Below are 12,996 nucleotides of genomic sequence, written 5' to 3' on the forward strand. Positions count from 1 at the left end.
GGGACCAAGACAAATCCTTAAGGAACCCCAGCAGACAAATAACCTAATGCTGATTGCTGATTCTGAAACTCAACTGTTTTCTATATGTATATTTTTTATGAATGATATATTGAAGTTTGGTTCGAATATTGCACTGATCATATGTTTCTTCTTCTGGGTATATCTATGAATTTATTAAGATTTATGATAATAAACATTTTCATGATTTGATATGATATATCGCATTATTACCCTTATCATATCAGTGTTGCACTCCAATGTGTAAAATGCAAGAAAAATATGGATATATAAAAAAAATAGGTATATTGCGGATATATATGGGAGGCTATAATAAAGAGAAAAAAGACCGCGGAGAATAATATGTACATAATAAAATAATTAAGTCCCAAGCGCGAGCATATTGCAGGATTGTTATTTCAGTATTATACAACAGTACCCCCTCTTCGGTCCGGCGCGTTGTGAAAGTACGACCGATTTGCGCTCAGCGTTGATTGCCGAGACGAGTCTCCTTGGCTAAGTTGTCGGTGAAAGCAAAAGCAAAAGCTTGCTTTGAACGGGCAACTGCCAATGCAAAATACGAATGCCACCACAATCTATTCTGTTGTTGCTTGTAAGACGCGTTTTACCATTACCAAAATAGATCGCGTTCGGGCCGTATACTGTAATAGTCCAGCAGCGTACAGCGGTCTCACCTCACTCGACACGAAATGGGTAAAATACGACATCATCAACAGTCACAGTCAGCCACTGCTTAACCTTGAAATTTGCAAAGAAAGAACGAGTTAGAGGAAATTAAATAGTAGTGGGAGGAAGAAAAGAGGGGAAAGTAAAGGGAGAAATTCAGGCTTGCCTTTAAACCTGACTTATTTTAAGTTACTGCAAATTTTAGTCGGCTAGGGCGTGCTTATTCGAGTTCATCCAACAGGACTTCGGTCGGTTGTAGTAACTTACAAGACCAGAAAAAAAACCGTCGCGCGTTTTGAAGGCTCATTCATTCGTTCACTTTTACTTTCATTTGTTGGGCAACTGAGCGCACTGCAAAGCAAACCCGTGCCCCAAAAATATCGCTTCGCTCGACGCGAACCCACCAACGGATTGTGTTGTAGTGTTTGTGGAGCCATGGCTCGGTGTTTAGGTGGTATTCCTGGTGATCACCCTTACTTTGGCTACCCTTTGGATAATTTTGTTCCGGGTGCCCTCATTTAGGAATATATTTTTTTCTTTCTCCGGTAAGTACCAGATCGATTTTAGTCATTTCCAATTAACAACCACTTGTTCATTTACTCCTCCTCCTCTGTCTTGGATTGCGCATTGCTCTGGCGCGCCTCGTGCACCTTGTAATAACAGACTGCTTTCGATTCGACTTCATTACGTAATTTTGCATTTCTATTTCTTACATCACAGTTTACTTTAAATAGAAAAGTTGCTTAACGCTCGATTATGTTACTGCTTTGCCATATTGTAAAAGATTTTTTATGTCAAGGGGGTAAGACAGTTTACCTACTTGTGATGCGAAACATTGAAAAATACTTGTACCACTTTTTTTTAATTATAAGACACGATATGACATTCAATTAGCAAATTGGATCTTTTAAAAAGTTTGATATAATAATGGACTGAATTAAATGAAAATTTTTCCAATTAACATTTACCTACCGGGAGTACAAAAAAGCCAATCTTGTTTTACCTTCAGTTGCAGTTTAATCCTATTAAATGCGTTGCCTTTGTTCTGAAGAAGTCAAGGGAAACAATGCAAAAAAGTTAAAATACCATATTTGTGTGCTGATTGAGTTCAAACGTAGTTGAAGAGTGCATGCAAAAAAGGCCTAAAGAAATAATTTTAATACAGAAAATAAACTCTCCCACGAATGGCTCCTAAAAGTCTGTTAAAATCCAAAGGACTCTTCTAGAATTTTAAAAAATCCCATAAAATCTGGAAAATCCTATCAAATTATTTCAAATCACCAATTTTGCTAACCTAAATAAAGCAAATAATATTGTTGATCAAAAATTACCTGAAACTGTACTTATTTCAATTAATTACTTTGCTTACTTTTTAACGAAATAGATAGTTGCGATAATAGCGATGTTCAAACAATTAATGGACTGTGGGAGAGGTAATTATTTCTAAAAACGCGTCTAAAGAAATTCCATAAAATCATCCTTAGAGTATCCAAAAAAATACAAAATCTCATAAAATCTCGCACTTTTTTAAATTAGCAATTATGATAATAAATAAAGAAAATCAACATGTTTTTCAAAAAATGAAGATTACTGGCTTGTTTAACATTTCTTTACTGCAATTGCACAAAAAAAAAAAAGAAAATCTGGTTTTACCTTCAGTTGTATTTTGATTTCAATATTTACGTTGTTCGGTTCATGGGAAACGAAGTACAAATGTTAAAATACAACATTTTTAAGATAACAGCGGATTTACTAAAAGAAAATAAAAGTACACACATTTTTGAAGGATTCAGCAAGACCAATGTTAGCATTCTAAGATATATTTTTAGGAAAAAAATTTGTTAACTTCTGAAAATCTATTAAAATCCAAAGAAACTTGATAAATTCTTTTAGAATTTACCTAATCTGACACAAATCCTTTTAAAAAGTCCCACTAAAAATCGTTCAGGCAATAATAGGCTATGCAAGAAGTGATTAATATAGGTAGGAATACATATATGTATAGTATTATAAAATCTTTATTCACTGTGATTGCATAAATTAAAAATAAGCAAATCTTGTTTTATTCTGGTTGTGTTACATTGTTTTGGTTTTTAAATAAGAGCTGATTTGCTAAACAAAAATAAGAGAACGCGGTTGAACAGTTGAAAGTATTAAGGGTCAGAGAGGATTTCTAAAGGGTCATAAAAATCTAAACAATGCCCAAAAAATAATTTCCAAAACCTCCTAGAATCAATACAAGAATGTCATATAAATCCTCGGTAAATCTTTTTAGATTTCGGATCTCATAAACAGAAAATAACATTATTTACATCAGGAAAAAATTTGACGTAAGACAAAAAAATCACATAAAATGTACGGACTGTGCGAGGGATGTGTAATAAAATTAAAACTGTATGTATATTTAAAGTATTACTTTAATATCTCAACATATTTTTTAGAGTCGCATTGATTCGGAAGATTCTACTTATGGTAAATAGTGTTAAACAATGTAAAACTTTCACGGGCGAATTGGATCGAACTATAAATTATGTTTAATTTCCTCTTAGATGGTTTTTTGGTAACATTTTTAAAACTGAACATACAAAAATATGTCAGGGCTGATAAAAAAGAAGACTCAATTCTTACATGTTAATGATCAATTGTACATTTGTAGTCCAAGCAAGTTTGGCTGTTGGTAAAAAATTAAATGAATTTAGAATTATTTAGTTTAATTTAATTGAAAATGCTTAAATTAAGGTTATCTTTATCCGCAACTCGCATTGGAGAGGTTGTATAATAAGTGTTCTCTTTTTAATAATAAATCTTTTTATCAAAAAAACAAAGTTTTGAGACCTTCTAAAATCTAAAAATAACGTAACAGAAGTATTAACTTGGGTAATGTCAAAAAATTATATGTAGTTCTTTAAATAAAATAAGTACCCTGATTTACAATAGGAGCATAGTTGCCGCCGTTCTTAAAATAGTTTATTATTTGGTTGCCAGCAATAGAAATCCTTAAATAAAGACATTATTTTTCCTTGGCTGAACTCTGTGTACAAGTCCACATAAAAACAAAATTTGTTATAAATATATTTGTTTGTGCTTGCCGTTATTTTATTTTTTAATTATCATCTGAAGTATCTCAAAATACCCATAAATTTGAACTCACCCCATATTATATTGGGCGCAAAAATATCTAAGCATATATATATATATATATATGTATATATATATATATATATATATATATATATATATATATATATATATACATATATATGTATATATACAGGGTGTTTTCAAAGTTAAGTAATTTATGTTAACACCTTGTAGAACTCATGAAATAAGTTAATAAACCCAAAATCACTTTTATAGTAAGATTTGCATACTCGTATTAAGAGTTCTTCATTTACTATATTATTGAATTTTTTCTTTAAATCTGTATTAAATCAAATGGTTACCGTTTTTACAAAAATTGTTCAAAGTTATCCCCATTTATTCGATTAACACACAATCTTGCTTGGCAAATCCACGACTCTTTCCAAGTTTCGAAAATAAAATCCTGGTGTCCACGAATTAAATCACAAGAATTTTCAATGCACTTTTGAAGTTCCGGAGTATTTAGCCCCACGGAAAATATGGCAAGGCGTTAAATCTGGGAAGCAAGGAGGCTAAGAAATGGGTCTATTGGGTTCTATGTATCTATTCGGAAACTCATTATTTAGATGTTCTTCATGAATTTCTCGTCTAAAATGTGGTGAAACCCCATCATATAGGAACCACATATGCTGTCTTAAAATAAATTTCAATCATCAGACGAGGTGGAAAAAAGTAGGGTTCAATAAGCATGCCATTTACCTCGCCAGCAAAAATATTTAATAAAAATTTATGTTGAACATTTGATATTTTTACAGCATGCGGATTTTCTACTGCCTAAACCTGATTGCTGTGGATATTTTTTACTCTATATCGTGTAAATGTGATCTTGTCTGTATCCAAAATTAATTTCGTAAAATCTTTCGTAAAATTGTAAAATCATTTCTGCCTAACTGTTCTAAAAGCCACTAGCAAAATACAACTCTTTTAGGATGATATTTAAGTTGTATCCGCTTGTACTCGTTGATAATGATAAGGATAATACTGTTCCTGTTATATTTTGTTCCACACTTTATTATGAGAAAATTCAACTTAAGCTCATTTTTCTTTTGTCTGTTTGTTTTTCATTTTTATTTTGTTTCATTTGGTTCTCATTGTCAAGACGACTCCTTCGACCATTTCTAAAATGTCTGTCTTAATTTGTAACACTTCAGGTTGAGCAGCTCTTCTAACGTTGCCTCCTTGTTATTATTTTAAATACGAACGAAGTCTAATAACTAAGTTTACAAACACACGTCAGGCCGAATAATTTTTTAAAGGAAACCTTTCCGCATACAATCTGTATGCTCCGGTTTCATTTTGTTGGCTCTCTCTATAGCTAAGTATTAATTCCACTAGTTCATTGCGTTCGTAAATATGGACCATTTTTTTAAATAAAACAATCAAACAAATGTTTTCGCACTATTAAAAAACTAGTACAACTGATCGAACTAAAGATTCGTACTGAAAACCATACAATAACACACATTTTGATAAACGATAAGAGCAGTAAATAAAAAACAGTAAGAATGTACAAGGCCTTCGCCAAAAATATCAAAGAAATTGTTTATTAACATTTTCTCAAATTTCTAATCTTTTACTGTTTTATTATTATAGGTGATTTTTGGTATATCAACTTTTTAAGTGCTACAAGTGTCCCACAAGCAGTTAAAATAAATGAATAAACTTTGAAAACACCCTGTATATATATATATATATCTGCTTAGACATTTTTGCACCCGATTTTTATCCGCCCGAGCCCAAATTTATGGGTATTTCAAGATACTTCAGATGATAATTAAAAAATAAAATAACGGCAAGCTCCCAAAAAAATGCATAATCTTTTTTCACTCGAATTAACTTTTCCTATTAAATAAAATACAAAGAAGACAAATGGTCGTTTTATCCATTTTAAAACATGACCGCGCACCCAAACCTAACTATCATTTACGATTGCAATAAAATAAAGCCTCTCGTCTGCGGTCAGCATAAATTTGGGTATTTTGATAAAACTCAGATGATATTTGAGAAATAAAATGCGACAAACTCTTAAAAAATTGCAAAAACCCGTTTTATTAAATTCTCCAATAAGATAACACTAAAATAAGTATCACTGATTCTCGGATTAAAATGAGGTCTTCCTTCTGCACATCTAATAAATGTTTTTTATATTTAGTTAAGATTGCGACTTAGTACCGTGAAAATCTAGCTAAAACTGGAATTAGTTAAATTTCTATTTAAACATATGTTACATTTTAGTCCCAAAGTGAGGCGACATTTATAGTTTTTTTTTACCCAAATGAACAATGCTAAATTATATATATACTCCAAAAAACGGATCCAGACTCAAGTATACATACTCAGAGCTAAGTTCTGCAATAAAAATAAAGCCTCTCGTTTGCGCAGCATATACTTTAAGTATTTTGAGAGAATTTACATTATTATTGAAATATTAAATACAGCAAACAATTCAAAAATCACAAAATCCCGACTAGCCTGTTAAATTTTCTGAATGATAACATTGAACTTAATATTATTGGTTGGCACAATGAAATGGTGTCTCTTCTGTAGTCTGTAGATGACATATAACACCTTATTGAACCTCTTGATTACTCGTGCCCATTAGAATATTGTTAGTCGTATTAACGGCAACGGACGGACTTGGCAAATGCAGTCTTCACAGTAGATATAACTTGATGTTGATAAATTATATTCCAGGTGCTTCGAATACCGGGTAGTGCGTCGCCGAGCGGAACATAGGAAAACCCATGTAAATTTTAAGGGGGTCAATTATTGGCTTCCCTGTACATTTTATAGGAAAAATGTAAGATAACTTTTTGAAGAGACCAATCTGGCAAACTTTAATAAGCGAATCTTGAATTACACAATTAAATGTAATCGCAAAATTAGCAAATTTTCGGTTCAGGTAAAACCAAACGGGCAGCAGTAAAATGAATATTGTCACTGACGTGAGGAAAAGTGTCAATAAATCAGTGACAGTCGATATTTGAAAACAAGTATGAATTATTCAATCGACGAAAAAATAGCCATAATTAAGTGGCATTATGCGGGAAACAGTTTTAGAGCAGTATCTGAAATGTTTTCAGTTTATTTCCCCACCAAGTCCATTCCGTCCATTTCAACTATTAAACGTATTGTCAATAAGTTCGAGTCCAAAGGTACCGTAATAAATAATTGTAAATGTTCAACTCAGGATATCGAAAATAGAGGCGAAGAAAGAGAGAACAGATATCTTAATATTCTACTGAGTGTGGAGGAAAACAAGATGGTTAGTACGAGGGTTCTTGAGCAAGAGGTAAATAAACATCATACAACGGTATTGTGCACTTTAAAAAAACACAACAATATTTTTCGTATAAATTCGAAAAACATTAAGAGCTGCTGAGTAAGGAGATGAAGAGCGAGGAATGGCATTTTGTTTTGAAATTATGGAAAGAGCAAATAATGATAGGAATTTTTTAAGAAATATTTGTTTTACCGATGAATGTACGTTTACCCTCAACAATGAACCAAATGTTCAGAATTGCCAGTATTGGAGCCCAGAAAATGAACATCACTTTGTTCATACTCGGACACAATATCCCCAAAAAACAAATGTATTCGTAATAATTATCGGACACCATATCATTGGACCCTTTTTTATGGACTATAACCTAACAGCTGAGACCTATTCGAACTTATTTCAAAATCAAATTGGACTGGCCTTGGAAGAAGTTGTTCAGGAAGATCAAATGATCTGGTACCTTGGATGGTTGCCCGGCCCATAATGCCCGTATGGTTAGAGAGTGCTAGGAAAATGCTTTTAACGGCAATATTATTGGTCCACGGTACCGGATACTTTGGCCAGCCAGGTCACCTGATCTTTCACTGAATGACTTCTTTTTGTGGGGTCATTTAAAAAGTGTCATTTATAAAAGTGTAAAATTTGAGAATCTAAATCAGTTACAAAACGCTTTTTCGTTAGAATGTAATAAAATTTCCCAATATCAACTTAGTAATGTTAGGAATGAATTTTATGATCGGTTAGGATATTGTTCAGCTGTTAATGGGGGATTGTTTGAAAATTTGATTAATTAATGTTTTTTATGTAATTCCCTATTATTTTTAAAAAGTTTCTACATTTTATTTTATTTTTCCACACTTAGTAAAATATTAAAGTTCTCTCTTTTTTCGGATCTATTTTCGATCTTCTAATTTAAACATTTACAATTATTTATTGCAATGTCTTTGAACTCGAATTTACTAACAATAGGTTTAATGGTTAAAATGGACCAGATAGGCTTGATGGGAAAATAAATTGAAAATATGTCAGATACTGCTATTGGTTTAATTAAATTCTAAGTATGATAAAATAATTTTTTTAATAATCGATAATAATAATTGTTATTGGTTTAACTTCATCGTTATATTAAATAAAAGTTTAGATAAAAAAGTAATGGTAACGTGTCTTATTTTGAATGTATGGTTGTGAGATTGATAAAACGAAAAAAAAAAACGTTTCTTGTATTCGGCTGTACGTCAGATTTGACAAAGCCTTATAACAAATTGTTTGCTGGTGGCTGGTTTTACCTGAACTGAAATTTTGATAATTTTGCAATTACATTTATTTGAATAATTCAAGATTCGCTTTTTAAAATTTTTTGAAACTTTGCACGAGGGTTTGCCAGATTGGTCTCTTCAAAAAGTTATCTTACATTTTTCTGTAAAATGTACAGGGAAGCCAATAATTGACCCCCTTAAAATTTACATGGAATTTCCTATGTTCGGCGACGCACTACCCGGTATATTCTCATAATGGTGGTAAATGCTTAGATTTTTAGTGAATGTCTCTACTCATTTAGAAATCATATTTGCCATACTTATAGGACTAAGCGTAAACTAGTAAATTTATGGTGGTGTATTTATACTTAGTTTATTAGGGATTGCAACCCTAATTGAGCTCTACTGATCTATGCTATTTTCAGGTATAATTTGATTTTTTTACCTGCAAGATGTAGGGTTGTTTTCAATATTGTGGCAAAATACAGATTATTGGCTCTTCAACAAACCCATAATGTTTATAATCTACGGAAAGTATCCTAAAAGTTTATTGCTAAGATTCTTACCCAGATAAAGGGGAGTCATTACATATCTCGAGGTATTTGTGGCCGTAATTATTAAGAGTTATAGTTTATTTTCTAAAAATCCCAGCTTTTTTAAGATGACGAAGTTCGATCTGATATGCAAAAACGTTGTGAAAATGTTGAACACTTTGTGATATTTTTCACTGATATAATTTACATTTCATTTTAAGGCCAAATGTTATTCCCACAGGAACAGTTGCTGATTGAATACGAGGAATATGAGATGGCTGATGTGAAGATTGAGTATGTGTTTTCAGTTGCCTTTCCAAGCATACCTCTCAACTTTTACAAAAAAAAAATTTAAAGGGTTTGTTATACTTTTTCGGAATCCACAAGCTCCGGCTTTAATTTTTGCCCTTGCGGACTACTTATTTAAAAGAGCCACTTAAAAAAACAGTGTTAAAAATAAGAATATTATAGGTTATATACCACTTTAAAAAATTAAAAAAAGGTCTTTTTTTAAATTTTTTAAAGTGGTATATAGATTTCCAGTTTCCTGATCAATTTAATTTGTATTGCCCTGATGATGCAAACTAAGCATCGAAGCCTTGCTTCAATAGGTTGCTAAATAGATGGCTCGATATATCATATTATTAATTAGATTAAAAATAGAAAAATTATCCAAAAAACACTCTGTTTTCTTAGTTTTCCATTATAAATGCAATATAAATGCTTAGGTATGCAATTTCTATATAAAAAGACATATGTTAATATAGACTTCATTGACAGGTGATAATTACATGCATAAGACACATGATACTGACAGCTTATAAAAAAAATCCAATATGTTAAAACTCATTTGAGTTTGTTTTCAAAACAAACTAAAAACTTTGGCATTTTTTTTAATTGATTATATTTCCGTGAAAATAGGGATTGTTTTATTTTAAATCTTCTATTATAGGGATAAACTTCAGTTGTGCTTGTCGTAGAAAACTTGGCTCCTTCTTAACATATTTTTAGATGATATAGTTAATAGGCTAGAACAAGTTTAATAAAAATATATTCAATAGCGATTTTTGTTTGTATCACCTTCACCTCGAGGTTATAGTTGTTCTTACTGAACAATTTAAGAATTCTTCTAGATTTACAGTTTTCTAAGTTAAAGTAAACTCTTAAAACCAACAAGTTTACAGACTGCCTAAAAAATAATCTTTCAATTGAACGCAGCTAAAATAACTTATGCAAATAAATACATCTCATAACTAATAAATTAAGATTGCAGTGAATTGTTATCCAACCATTCAATTTTAAAGATATTTCGGTTTAGTCGCAAGTAGGGCATTAAAATACTCTTAATTTAAATTAAATGTATCTAGTTCTCAGCGCAAATCTAATATATATATTTATTAGATGCAGCTCCTTTATTTAGCCATTGGCCCCAAAAATTATGGCGTGGAAAATATGAAAATTCGTTGGTATTTATATCAAAATGCCTAAAGTTGGGCGGTCCAGGTTCAACCACCGAGCAATTCCATTATTAAACTAACTATGAACCGCCACTGTAGAGCGTGAAATATTTAATAAGCATCTGTCTCATTTATAATTTTTTTAAGTTTTGGCCCTGAATATATTTTAGCGATTTTACCATTCTCTTAGTTTCCTTTCTTCTGTTGCTTGACAATGAACTTTTAAATTAACTCTTACGGGCATTTCACTTTTTCTTAGCGCGTGTACCTCTATAGTTATCTCATTTCGAAAGTTATAAGAAAACTGTGTGGAAGAATTATTTTTAACGGAAAGACGCAATAAAATTTGTTTGTTTTATTTAAGGTTCTCTGTTTATAGATATTCTGCCCTAGTCGATAGGTTTAAATCAGTGGCGTCTGGATAGGATGTGTGCTACATTTTTTTTGGAAAATATTATTTACGCCAGCGCCTTTTTTATGATAAAAATTATTTTTACAATCTTCATGAATTTTAGTTTTAAATTTGATTTTTATTGGACGATATGCGATTATATATATATATGGTTAAATTATTAGGAAATATCATATATTTTACATAACGACAAATTTAGAAATGTGACTTAGATTTTAGATGACCAGTGGCGTCCACATACATAGGTATTTAAATTAATATAAATGGTTTAGTAAAGATAATTCTCTTGACTTTTTTCCATCTGAAAAACGATTACCGATAAACAAAGTGCGCTATAACTTCTGGGCGTGGCCGCCACTGGTGAAAGTAAAAAAAATAATTTTTAATAAAGAAACAAATTGTCTAAAGCAGTCTCAATGAAAATAAAATAAATTGCATAAAAGTATATTTTTTACGTGAAAATCATGTGTCGTGCGTCGTGCTAACAAAAAAATTAAATTGTCTATAAATAAATGGATAAAATAATATAGTAAAATATAAAACGAGAAATATATAGAAAAACGAGTGGTAGCACATAATATTCAATGTCTAATTTTCAATGTTTTCTTACGTATTTTTAGTCATTTTAAGTTTTGTCTAGGTAATAAAGTCATTTTTGTTCCAACGTTTAAAAACATTTCTGATTTTGTTTCAGACAGTTAATATTTTTCAATTATTAAAAATACTGAAAATTTTTTTTCGGATTTCAGGCTTTTGAGAGTAATTTCTGAAATCTTCTAGGCGCAATCCTTTCAACATTATTGACGCATTTGCAAATTTTGCACCAAAACATAGAAGTACCATCAGTCCTTAAAACTTATTTATGGTTACTTAAACACTATAAGGTCACTTCTCTATTAAGCCAAAAAAATCAATTTGTTGTTAATTAATGAAACCATTGAGAGAAATGCGTAAGCATACATTTTCTCATAAATCTGGATCTTCCTAATGTCACGTTTGGCACGAGTCCACAATTAATTTCTATTACATGTCCGGAACACTTAGTCGTTCTCCCATTTGACTTTAGTATAAATAACTGATAAGAATATGTTATATCGACGGTACATGTATCAATGATATTCAGTTACTTTCAGTTACGTTACTGTTCATACAAGGCTTCTTTTCAGAGAATACACATATACATAGTATGTAGCTGGTCTTAAATATGATTTGATAATTTAAAGAAACATTACCCACATGGTTAAAAGTGGCCAAGGCTTTCGTTTGGTGGATAGAATAATCTGGACCTGGCAATTTTAATCATTTACTTATCTGCTAAATCGTCTCAGTAGACAATCTTCAGCTATTTTCCGATATCCCAGCACGCTGAGAAAGGAAATATATTTTTACGCTGTGATGGTGCATTTCTCCCAATCTTTTTTTACCTGTTGGCCTTCTTTACATAGGCGAAACTTTCAAAAATCAAGTTAATACATTGGCCTCCTCACCCGAAACCTGAGTTTGACAAAAAACTTGCTCAAACTCTCTGGATTGAGAGTTACTTGCCTGAAAGAAGTCTACATTAATTACTCTGGTTCTTTTCTAATGTTATTTTCATCAAGAGTGGCCCAAGATTCACTAATTATATAGAAATGAATGTGATAAAGTGCAAGGTTTATGAGATTTAGGAGGTTTGCTGAGCTCAAAACTTCACATATTAACTTAATATTGTTAATCCAATTTTTCCTGTAAATAAAAAACTCATAAAAATAGCTTACAAACCAATTTTTTATTTATGAGATCTAACATCTTGCGTATGAGATAATCAAAAATCAATATTTTTGATAATAGCACTGTCATGGTAAATAAATGCTTATTTAATTAGTTTATTTTAATAATGAAATACGGGAATGTCTAACGTTAACCCAATTAATATAATTTAATTACTTGTCTCATTAATTTTTTTGTTTAAACTAAATTAAATGATCACTTTTAATACCTAAAAATTTTCTAATTAATTTAGGCATTTAAGCTTTAATTACTACTTAATTATTTTTGAATGAATTTGTATCCAAAATTGATGATTACGGATTAAAAAAAATATTTGAATAAACAAACTACAGCATATTTTTAAAAATGTATCAGCGTACTTTTTTTAAAATATCTTATAAAGACCACAAGATAAAACTTAAAAACTAACCGGTGTTTATTTGCAAATCTAATTACCTCTTTTTCTACCATTTTGAAAACTGTA

The 12,996-nt window shown here is 30.9% G+C and overlaps 1 protein-coding gene across 1 annotated transcript in view; it reads left to right on the forward strand.

Moving 5' to 3' along the window:
• The first annotated feature begins 521 nt into the window (after positions 1-521).
• Positions 522-12,996, forward strand: part of LOC126748429 (transcription factor Ken 1) — a 68,402-nt gene continuing 55,927 nt past the window's right edge. Inside the window, exon 1 of the mRNA XM_050457673.1 lies at positions 522-1,229. The gene's annotated coding sequence lies outside the window, so the exon portion shown is untranslated. The remainder of the gene's footprint in view (positions 1,230-12,996) is intronic.

Source organism: Anthonomus grandis, chromosome 22 (genome assembly GCF_022605725.1).
Source record: "Anthonomus grandis grandis chromosome 22, icAntGran1.3, whole genome shotgun sequence".
NCBI lineage: Eukaryota > Metazoa > Arthropoda > Insecta > Coleoptera > Curculionidae > Anthonomus > Anthonomus grandis.